Consider the following 12,305-nt stretch of genomic DNA (forward strand, 5'->3'; position numbering starts at 1 on the left):
AATTTCATTTAATACTTACTGGTGGAGATAATAAAATATACACGACCCCTTTAAGGGAAACAGCTGTGACCCAGGAGAGGTGTGGTCTGACTGGAATAAGTTATTACTACTCTCTGCAGGGCTCCCAGACCTCATCAAAAATAGTGTTTTGTTCTACCATTCACTCAGCTGGTGGTGAGTTTCTGTGTGGACAGCAAATGATCATACAGTAACTAATACAGTCAGCCTGGGTTTCCTGATGGTAGTGTGAGCAGGACCTGCCCACTCCTGGGGCAAAGTGAGGTGACTGCCTCAGGTGGCAGGATCTACAGGGGAAGCAGATCCAACCTCCAATGAATGCAGCTGCAGTGCACCCCTTGCAGGCTGGATCTTCCACTTCCTCAGCCCCCCACTATACTAGCTGCCTTACCAGCACCCTCTCAGTGAATAGGGGGCATTGCTGGTCTCCTATTTGATATTGATCTTTAGTCCCTCCTGCCTTGCTCCTGATGCAGATCTTCGCTCCCCTCTTCCCTGGTAGAGGCAGGGCACCATTTTGTGGTTCACCTCAGGTGCTAAAATGTATTGGGCCGGCCCTGCATGTGAAAAACTAAAAATGGAGGGGTTCTTCTTCAGTTTCTCTCAGTTTCTCTCTGGATGATGAAGTTAAACAGAGCAACTAGTCACTTACTTCTCCCAGACTTAAGGGTTTGGAACAATACTAGTCCAACCTGAAGCATAGCCAATATGGCGCACAGAGAAGAACCTTGACAAGGGCCAGTTCTTCAAAAAGTATTGCTGCACCATTCAGAAATTTATGTGATCCTCTGTCCCACCATAGTACCACTGGAAATTGATGGCTTCACCCTTCTTAACTGTTCAACAGTATTACCTACTCTGGCATCCCTATTTTTCTGGTGCTGGGCTTCTCAAGTAAGTGGCTCCTGTCTTTTTCTTCCATGTTTTCTTAAATATTCTCCACGTTTATAAGGTGTAGTTGGTTTTTTAAAAAATGAAATCTAAACCTCGGGATTCCAGCAAGAGTCTTCATAAGAAAAACACTTTGGGGATTATGTGCGGCTTATTTCTTCCCACCACTCATGCAATCTAAACACCAATTAATAACTCTGCTTTCCAGGTTCATTTATTTAATAGTTTATAGGGAAAGGCAGAAATATTATATAGTGAATTTTACCCCAGAGATCTCCATGCTTACAAGACTCGCCTCCTTATGCAGCTGCATAGTATTTTGCCTCAGAATGGGACCATAGGTGCAGGATCCTGGGGGCTATGGCACTTTGTCCCATCCCCCCAGTGTTTTTTGTTGTTTTTTTTTTTTTGAGGGAGGTATGCCCTCTCAATGTTCAGAGGGCATTTGGCTTTGCCCCCAGCTCCTTGTGACATTGCATTTGCAACATCAGGACATCACATCAGGCCCTCTCAATCATCTCGAGAAGTTGGCACTTCTGAATGGGACACTTACAGAATTGGCATCTTCTTGCTAGGCTGATGAGACCTAAAGCTACCAGCCTTAACTGGAACCTCTCCCTGACCAAATACAGTTTTTACAACAGGATTTGAACCTTTTTATATCTTAAATATTTATATTTATTGTTCTGCTTTGTCCTTGACCATATTCAACACTTAACCATATTTTCTGGAGGTCAACTGACTGAGTTTCTTGACCACTTGCTGTACCATCTGTTCCTCCTATAGGCTCACTATCTGTATGACTGCATTACCAGTACTTGGAAAATTCAGTTCTAAAAGAAACTCCAGTTTCGGTTCACCCACACCAAAAAGGAATTGTTTCCCATTCTAGTTCACCTGTTCCAGAAAAGAATTAGTTCCTATTCAAGTTCTTCCCATCCGAGAAGGAGCTAATTGCATTCCAATTCAATTCACAATTCATTCACCTGGTCCTCAGCATGTTTTTTTTCAGCTTTCAGAATTTTACAATCTGCTCTGCTGAAGTATAAAATATATTTAAGAAGAAGACATCGAAACAAAACATACACTGTAATGCGAACAATAGCTTTATTTATTTTTCACAACAAGTATGATCTTTAAGCTTAAACAGCAGCATCAATTTTCAGATGGGTAAAAATGGTAAATGCAGTGGCCACAATCAAACACAGAGTTAAGTTCAATTAAACTTCTTTGTATATACGTAAATTGTTAAATTAAAATGGAATGGAATTTTTAAAGATCAAGTTCCACTGCAAAAGGAGTTTAGTTCACATGCTGTTCACCTGGAAATTATAAGAACTACTTGCAGGTGTAATTCATACATTTATAATTAATCCAGGGAATTAGTTAATCTGAGTTAGTTCATTCTAATCACTGTGCATTACACATAGTGGGGAGTAGGTTGAATTCCATTCCCAATCAAAGTCAGCTCATAAATGAAAATGATTGCCATATTTACAAATACTACTAAAATGCAGCAAAACAGATTTCCTTTGGACTCCTTGAAATAAAATGCAACTCATTTCCACTGACATATAGACATTTGTATTGCCACTGAACCATTTCTGTAGCTGGAGAGATATTTATTTATCAAGCATGTCAGAAATGATATTTAAAGGAAAGATTTGTTTCCATAAATAGTGATCATCTTGATGTTTTAATAGCTCCATGAAACATTCTTTAAACTGGAGTATGGAGAAACTGTGGAAAGATGGTTGTGATTTGTATCATTTCAAAAAGCAAATCATTCTTCAGCAAATAACGGTTACTTATAAGTGCCAACCCATCGTCTGAAATGGATGAAAGAGATTTATTTGAATTAATATGTTTTCATTCAGGCCCTGGAAGAACAAGGCTCGTATGTATAAATGTTTCAATGGATGCTTCTTCAGCAAAATGCTGAAACCACATGTTTCCCTTTAAATTGTGTGACCAAAATTCAGTGTGTAATGTTGCTCACCACCTGGGAGAACAAATTTTTATTTGACGCCTGTAGTGGCATACTTACAAACTCTTGCAGAGGCCTATTCTTGCTTTTTCCACAGGGTCAAGTTCTTTCATACTCCAGATAGGAAGTTGAACTCTAGAACTGGATGAAGAGGGTATATGATACCTTTGTGATTCTGATTGTGTGTTCATCCATCCATTTACTTCTCATGAACTTTGTTGCTGGCACAGTCGGTCTTGGTTTATCAGGTCTAGCTTAACCCATGCTTATACCCAGTATTTGCAGTGCTTATTGGGTCTCCTTTTTTATTCTGGTAAGTTTTCGAAGGATCCCTCCCTCAAATCAATATGAGTAGCTCACAGAAAGTACTATTTGGTTCTACTCATTCGTTGGATAGCCCCTTCTCCCCACTACTGCTCTTTGTTAGGATAATATTGACATGACCCACCAGTGCCGGATTTACATATAAGCTAAACAAGCTATAGCTTAGGGCCCCTCTCTCTTGGGGCCCCCAAAACATTTAAAGGAAATAAAACTGAATGTACATTTCCAAAATATAAGATAAAACATAAAAAAATAAAACCTACATACAGCAACAGTGTTTTGTGCTGTGTAGGCTCCTATTTGTTATGTGCAAATGGCTTTAGATACCTATTAGGTCCATAAATTACCATATAGCATATATTCAACAAACAAACAAAAAAAAACAGTGACAATTTGTTGCTGACAAAGGACAGCTGGACATATAAAGGGCCCCATTACCTTCAGTGGTTTAGGGCCTCATCAAACCTAAATCCGGTCCTGTGACCCACTAATAACTCCCCACATGCAGAATTAAATTTGACGAAATGGCATTCTGTGTGAGTTTACTATTTTCTGACTTACTTATTTATACCTCACTTTCCACTTAAAATAACACTCAAGCAGCTTGCAAAAATTAAGACAACACAAAAATAAATATATATAAAAGCAGCTGCGTAAAAACTCATCAAACAATTGCAATAGCATTCACATTGTCTTATATTTAAAGTATTTATCAAATGCTGTGGTCAGGCTTGGGGAGGGAAGGTATCTAAAAAATGCTGCCTCCAACTCACCTTTTCCCGCCACTTCTTGTTTTGCCATTGCAGCCATCTTCCTGTCAGCTATTATGCAGCGCCTCTCAGTGGCTGCCAGCCATTTTGTTTTCGTCTAGAAGTTCCTTCAGAATTGTTATGTGGGGGTAGCCGCCATGAGAGCATTGCTGCTGTCGATAGAGCTGGTCAAATTTCATCTCCACCCCCACCCCCAAATTGTTAACCATTCTCACCATCTGTGAATGGGAAAACGAAATTGGTGGGTGCATTTCAGCTCAGCCTTAGCATGAGTGAACACAGCAGACTTTTCCTGGTGCTTAAAGCACAGTAATGATAGTATCAGGCAACTTTTCCTGAGGAGAAAATTCCACAGCAGAGACTCCATCACTAAAACATCCCTCTCACTGATTGCTACCACCACCTGTTCCCACCACAAACCCATCATCAGTCTAGTATTCTTTCCTCGAAGAAAAAGGGGCTGTCCTAGAACTTCCTAGCATTTAGGGAATAAGAAACACAAAATAAAAGATTTGATGTTCATGAAACATTCAGTCTGAAAGATCAGTAGCAATTTTTCCTGCTCCATACTAAAACATTTCAAAATCAGACATCCAGGCAGAAAGAGGGTCAGCCTCTGCCTTCATCTGAAATAGCAACTTAAACAAATATCAGGTAACTTTTTTGTATATAAAGGCACACAGGAAGCAGAGGAGGGCAGCCCAGAAGAAGCTGACCCAACCTCCCAGTTGCACTTTTGCCACAAGAAAAGGTTAAAAACCATACCCACTTGGCTGTTATACAAATAACTTTGTTTCAACACAGTATGTAGGTGAATAAAAGAGACTGTGTATGCATGGGGAAAATAAATGTGATGTTAATTATTAATTTTGACAAGTCTATATTTCTTCATAATTTTTTTTTCAGGGCTAAGGTTTCAGGAGGGAGGAGGAGGAGAAACCTTGACGCTGAATGAGTCCCACTTGTGGCTTGGACTCTCACTGCTCAGCATACAATAAAATGGGTTGTGTTATGAAAATAGGTTGTGACAGACCATGGTGAAACCATGGTGAGTGTGGTCTCGTTTGTGTAATAAAGGGGTTTGCAAATGTGGTATTAAAACGAGGAATCTACAAATGCAAAGTAAGCTAGGGAGGATATTATCTAAAGGTTTCTGTATGTTAACTAGCTTCAAAGGCACACAAGACATTTTCAGCTGGTACACCAGTTGTGGTAAAAGTGTGATAGAATGTCATGAGGTTTGCCATTCAAGATGAAACCCATGGTTTATTTTTGACAACCACAAACCTTTTTGTCAAAACCAGCATGAAACACACACAAATGCTGCTTCATTCTGTGTCTCCTTCCCTTGGGGAAGAGCATTTGAGGACCCAACTCGATGCCTAGATCTCTCATCTCTTTAAACGTTGGCAAACAGCAGCTGAAGGAGGGCCCAGTCTGGACCAGGACTGTGCCACTGAGGAATTTACTCTTTCCACATGCACCATTTTTTGAATGAAAAACATCCCCCTGATATTTGGCCTTATTAGGGGAAAAGGATGGTAGGCAGAGGATGTGATGGGGGACAAGGCAGAGGATGTGATGGGGGACAAGTTCTGCAGCAATTCCTCTCCCCCCCCCCCACACATGCTTTCAGGGTCAGGGAGGGTCAGGCTCAGAGCTTCACTCTCAGAGGGGGTCTCAAATTTAGGCACCTCTTGATTTAGGGGCATATGATAAGTTTCACAACTTGTTCCTATGTCCATCAGACCAAAATGTGACACACATCTTAGAGCTGCGCATTCAAGCAAATAAGATCATTAGGGATCATTAGGAAAGGGGTGGGAAATATAATTCCCAGTATCTAATTCTCTTATCTATGGTGCTTGGAATACTGTGTGCAGTTCTGGTTCCTCATCTCAAGAAGGATATAGTAGAGCGGGGAAAAGTTCAGAAAAGGGCAACCAAAAATAATGGGAGTGGAGCAACTCACTTCCTATCCACATTCTCCACTCATCACTTGTATTTGCCTGACCACAGAAAGCAACGCACCTTTAAGGCTTTTGCAACCTATTAGTTTATCATCAAAACACACACTTTCTGGTATCTCAACTATGGGAAGCTTTAAAGCAGGCAGCACTTGTAAGTAGATTAGTAGATACAAAGAACAAGGTAAGTTTTGCACAAATTCTCTTGAATGGACTGATACATAACTATTGAAGTACCCATGAAGTGGGCCCTTGTTTATCCAGTTGTGTGTCATCCTAATTTCTTCTATAGTAGCTGAAAAGCATTGTATATCCTTGGGAGATTCAGACAGTCTGAACTCAAAGCTTACAGACTCATTAGAAACATTTTAAACTGAACCAAGAAATGTTTGAAGTCATTTTGTGGCCAGTATCTTCTTATGATAGTTAGATCTGTGGGTTTTTCAACTTAATCCCTCAAATCCCTGCTACCCCAGAAAAGTCATCTGCCATATATGCACCAACTTTTCTATGCCCTACCACAGCTTCCCACAAATCCCAGTTATCTTTTATAGAAAGGAATTTGTCGTGAGTGTCTGCGTGTGCATTCTATTAAGGGCAACTGCCAATTAAAAAAAAATAAATTGTATTTAGCGAGAATCCCTAACAAAATTATTAATTAGAATTTGATTTCTCTCCCCACACACACATTTTTGATCCTAGTAATAACATAGTCCCAGTCCCATCTGTGAAAAATATATTATAAATGAACTAAACGCATGTTCATCTTTCCTGAACAATGCAACATTCTTCTGATGTTTTCAATCATGCTTCAAACATGGTGAGGGGGTGGGGAAGGCTGCTCACTCCATAAAATAAGCATGATTTTCTCTTTAAATATATTACATAAAGAAAGAGAAAAATGAAATCACAGGGGCCTGTGTGGTATGCATTAAGTGACTCATATGCAATTGAATTACATCCCACACATGAGGGAAAATGGTCTCCACTTGTACATATGAGCCACAGCTCACAATATTGCAAATACTGCTTCAGATGGTAGATAAATGTGTTATCCATTACTGTGACATATAGTGCTGTTGCCATAGCATCATATGGGCTGCGACTCTCTCCTTACACTGTGGTGGCTTTTCGGTCTTTATGACATTGTGTATTTTAATGTTTGTTAAAACTGTTGCGTTTTAGTGCCCTTTGCATTTTTTAAATTTGTGGGACCCCCCTTGGGACTATTTTTGTGTAAGTTGTCTGCTGAATTAAATTAAAGAAATAATAAAATGCAATAATATCACCTCTTCTCCCTGTCTGGCATCCTGGTGGCTTGTGCTCTTTTGCTTCGCTGCTTCAATTCCACTTCTCAGTTTATTGTTTTGGTTCCTCAGTTGCTGGAAACTTCGTCTGAGGAACGCCCTCAGAATGGTGGGATTGAGTAAGGAAGAACCGAGATAGAACCCTTCCACTTCTCTGGTTGGTGCTTGGCCACTCTTCAGAATTCCCAGCTCCCTCTCCAGGTTCTAAATCAGTACCCATTAACAGGTGGGCTGCAGATGGCATAGCAGTTAAGTGCGGCTCCTTGTGTACACCTTATACAGGTGTTTCATTTTGTTCTGCAGTTGTGCAGCCGGAAATCCAATACTGGAAAGAGCATCTCATTCTCTTTGAAAGCGAGAAGGTTTCTGATGCTCTTCTCATTTATCTCTTTCTCTCCCTTCTTCGGTTCTACTTGCGGCCTGCTCTGTAGGAAAAGCCTGGTCTTTATTAAAAATGGGCAAGGTGCACAAGACATAAAATCCAAATTAAAATAGGAAGAATGGACAACTGTGGAAGTTCCACATCCTTTCTTAAATGTGGCCAACCTCTCTGGAATTGGCACAAGAGTGATGATATCCAGTGATTGTCTCCAGGGAAAGTAGGAAAGCTAGGTGATGGTTAGAAGAGTCTCATCCAGGTTCCTCCTCTAGCCAAAGGGATAGCACAAAAGAACAATCAGCTGCAGTTCAAGTGAAGTGGCAAAAGACAGGAAGCTGAGTTTACCCCCTCTAAGCATCTTAGGGTGCCAACTGTGTCCAAAAAGCTGGTGTGGAAGCCCTGGACTTTGGCATGTTTGGCGAGTTTGCGTGTTTGAGCTGTGTCACCACCTATGTCTATTTATAAAAAAATGCAAGTCTTACCAAATGCTAATCAAATTCTGGTGGTCTCCTTCTGAAGGAAACCAAGCCAGGCTGCACCCCTGGATCTTTTCATCATGGGGAAAAACAGGGAGTGAGCCAACATAACAAGACTTACTCCTTGCTATGCAAAGATGTGAATGACACAAAGAAGTGCCAGGACGTCACAGTCCAACAAAGACATCCCTGTCTTTACAATGCACCTAGTTCTTTTGCTACCCATGCATGGCTGCTCCAAATAGATGGTAGAGATAGATGATAGATAGATGATAGATAGATAGATAGATAGATAGATAGATAGATAGATAGATATAGATAGATGATAGAGATGATAGACAGAGCAAACTGATGTGCATGTGAAGCAAATTTGACCCATGCACTGATCAATATAATGTTGTTGTTGTTTAGTCATTTAGTCGTGTCCGACTCTTCACGAGCCCATGGACCAGAGCACACCAGGCACTCCTGTCTTCATGTATATTTATAAATAAATGCAAGTCTTACCAAATATAATAGTGGGCCACAAAGACAGCGCTGTACCATTCGCATTTCCATTCCATCAGTTCTGTCTTCCAAAGGCTCCTGGGGATCATCAACACACTTGCATAGTGTAAGAACATTACCAATTGTCTTGCAGGATCAGGCCAAGATCTGCCTTCTCCGGTAATCTGTTTTCATTCACTCAATTAGCCAGCAGGTTGCAGTTGTGACTGTTGCCCACTGAGCCAGAGAGAGCAGAAGGCAGCAGGCCTAAACAGAAACCAGAGCCAACTGATTTGCCCCCGACCCTCCTTGCTGAGTTCTTAAGAGCAACATGGAGACTGAGGAGGAGGAAGCTGACAGGCAGCACCATCCCCTTGGCTGGTTGCAAGTAAGAAGGCAGGCGGGGGAGGGGAGGACTGGATGAGGGCAGTGCTAATAGGCCAGCCTCCACTGGCAGGTTGTGAAGGTGCTGGTCTGGTGGTCTTCCCCGTTATACTGCCTCTGTACATGGACTTTCCATTTAGCTATTGTGACATCATCATTTATTTATATATATATATATATATATATATATATATATATGCTTTCGTAGATTTTCACGGGTACAGGAATGCAGGTTTTGGTGTCCTCGGGTGTCTTCCCGTGTAAAAGTTGGGGTGTCTAGGCGACGTTTCGACGAGGTCTCACTCGTCATCTTCAGGCTGGTGCTTTCGGCTTCTTGTTACTGGAACAGAGCAGGATCTCAGTGTTTGAGTTCCTATAAATACTGTTGAGGAGGTGTGGTGTATAGCCTCCAATGTTCTGGGCAGAGAGGAGGTTCCCAGGCTAGTGTGCCTTTTCTTCTTTTGTTCCTTAATTACTTGAGGGATATCTTGAGTGATTTCTTGAGTGATTTCCTGAATCCCACTTAGGTGGGTCATTAGGTGTGGATTAGTTGCTAAAGCCTTCGTGTCTTGAACTCTTGAACTTTGTGAAGAGTTTTTCTGAGAAGATGGCTGTACTGCACTTGGTTGTGCTCTGGCTTGGCTTCGTGTATAGGGGCGAGCTGTGGTTTTGTGGCCTGTGCCAGCCAAATCTGTGTAGGGATTGCAGGGGGGTGCAGCATCCGGAGGTGCCACCCTGGTTTGGCTACTGGATGGTGTCTGTAATTTATCTGTGGAGAGGGTCTGGGTTTGGGTCTGGTGTGGTTGATTGGTGATGGCGTTCTGTGTGCCTCTGGATCTGGTGTCAGATTTTGTGGGGAGGGCTAATTTCCAGATGTCTGGCAAGCGGGATGTGTCGTCACGCTTGTTCATGTTGTGAGGGTGTTTCTCTATCTCGATGGCTTCCATGATTATTCTCTTGTGGTGATGTTCCATGTTAAAGAGCAATTTGGAATCTGCAAAATTAATTTCGTGTCCTGTTTCTTTCATGTGTTGGAAAAGAGAGGAAGTTTTTTCTTCTTTTTTGACGGCATTCTTGTGTTCTGCGATACGTGCATTTATTCGTCTGTTTGTTTGTCCAATGTACGTGGCTGGGCAGACTTTGCAGGGTATTTCATAGACCCCTTGGTTTTCCAACTGAATTTTATCCTTGGGGTTTCTGAGGATATTGGCTATTTTTTGGTTGGTGCAAAAGGCTGTTTTGATATTGTGTTTATGGAGGATTTTGCTAATTTTATCTGTAGTGCCCTTGATATAAGGAAGGAGGGCTATGCCATTGTTTTCTTCTGTGTCTTGGTTTTTGGGGGGTGTTTCTTTTTGGATTAGCTTCGTAACCCTGTTTTGCTGGTATCCATTGGCAATTAACACATTTGAGAGATTCTGTAACTCAGTTGTCAAGTGGTCTTCGTCAGCCAGGCGTTTGGTTCTGGAGATGAGAGTCTTGGCTACGGAGTTTATTTGTGCAGGGTGGTGGTGTGATTGTGCATGTAAGTAGCGGTTGGTGTGTGTTTTTTTCCGGTAGATAGTGTGTCCTAGGGAGCCATCAGGTTTTTTGTAGATTAGGACGTCAAGGAAGGGAAGTTGGTTGTTGGCTTCTATTTCCATAGTGAATTGTATTTTGGGGTGTAGGCTGTTGAGATGTGTGAGGAAGCTATCCAGTTTTTCCTTCCCGTGTGGCCAAATTACAAAGGTGTCGTCAACATATCTGAGCCAAAGTTTGGGTTTGTGTTCTGACTTGTCTAAAGCATTGGTTTCAAAGTGTTCCATGTACAGGTTAGCGATGACCGGTGAGAGGGGTGATCCCATAGGTGCTCCTTCTATCTGTTTGTATCTTTGTCCATTGTGGATGAAGTACGTGTTGGTTAGGCAGTGGTTGGTCAGGTCCAAGATGTATTCGGGGGGATTGTATTTGTTTTGGATGGCTGTCAAGGCTTCATTAATGGGCACTTGTGTGAAGAGAGATACAACATCGAAGCTCACAAGTAGGTCATTGGGTTGTAGGTTTTGCTTCTTTATTGTTTCTATGAACTGGAAGGAGTTTGGAACGTGTGAAGAGATGGATTCTGCATAGGGCTGAAGTTGCTTGGCGAGAAATTTAGCGAGATTTTGTAGAGGTGAGCCTATGGAGCTGACTATTGGTCTGAGTGGTGTTCCTTCTTTGTGTATCTTGGGGAGGCCGTAGAGTTTGGGGCATCTGGATGATTTTTCTCTGGGGATGATTCTTAGCTGGATTTCTTCACTGATAGGAGAGGCTTTTATTTTGGATTTGGTGGTTTTTTCCAGATAGGTGGTGGGATCTGTTTTTATAGGTTGGTAGGTAGGGTCTTGGAGTAGATTTGATAGTTTTGCTTGGTAGTCCGATGTGTTCATCACAACAGTGGCATTACCTTTGTCTGCTGGGAGAATGATTATGTTGTTGTCTTTCCTCAGGTTGGTGAGTGCTTTCTGTTCTTCTTTGTGTAAATTGCTTCTGGGTGGTTTGCTGGAGCAGAGGATGTTGGTGACTTCAAGTCTGATTTTATTGGCTTCATCTGGATTGATTTTGGTTAGGCTAGCTTCGACTCCGCATATGATGTTTTCCGTGGGGATGCGTCTCGGGGCGACTGCAAAGTTGAAACCTTTGGAGAGTACTTTGGTTTCAGTTGAGGTGAGGATCCTGTCTGATATGTTATGTACTGTTTGTTTCATGGGTTGTTGTGGAGGGTGGCTGGGCTTCTGGCGTTTCTCTAGTTTGTGGAGTTTGTTGGTGTGTGTGTCTGTCTTGTGTGAGGTCTCCGTTTCAGCTCTCCAGACGGCTAGTTGTTTGCATTTGTCCCAGAGTGCAGGGTGGATTTTGTTACAGAGTTTGAGGTGAAGAGTGAGTAGATCTTTGTTGGTTTGGTTTAGTAGGTATCTTTTCTTGTGTAGTTCGTTTCTGATTAGAGATAGTTCAGTTCGTTTCAGGATCCTTTCGGTAGCTGGGGTTTTAGAGTGGAATTTAAGTTGGAAGCATGTGGGAATTAAGTTGTTGTCTCGGCAGTTGCGTAGGAACAAGAGATCACATAAGATGGTGGCTCTTCGGATTTCTAGTTTCTCGTAGGTTCTTGTCAGCTGGAAGGTTTCCTCCCCGTAGAGGTGAGATATTTGCTTTCGTAGATTTTCACGGGTACAGGAATGCAGGTTTTGGTGTCCTCGGGTGTCTTCCCGTGTAAAAGTTGGGGTGTCTAGGCGACGTTTCGACGAGGTCTCACTCGTCATCTTCAGGCTGGTGCTTTCGGCTTCTTGTTACTGGAACAGAG

General features: G+C 42.0%; 1 long non-coding RNA gene across 1 annotated transcript; it reads right to left on the reverse strand.

The window, feature by feature from the left end:
- Nucleotides 1–2,041: 2,041 nt before the first annotated feature.
- LOC310668652 lies at nucleotides 2,042–4,112 on the reverse strand. The gene is made up of 3 exons (XR_014506757.1): nucleotides 3,994–4,112; nucleotides 2,957–3,037; nucleotides 2,042–2,738 (listed from the first exon to the last, which is right to left on the reverse strand). It is a non-coding gene; the product is annotated as an uncharacterized lncRNA (long non-coding RNA).
- Between the last annotated feature and the right edge of the window lie 8,193 nt (nucleotides 4,113–12,305).

Source organism: Podarcis tiliguerta, assembly GCF_965153285.1.
Source record: "Podarcis tiliguerta genome assembly, chromosome: 2".
Classification (NCBI taxonomy): Eukaryota; Metazoa; Chordata; class Lepidosauria; order Squamata; family Lacertidae; genus Podarcis; species Podarcis tiliguerta.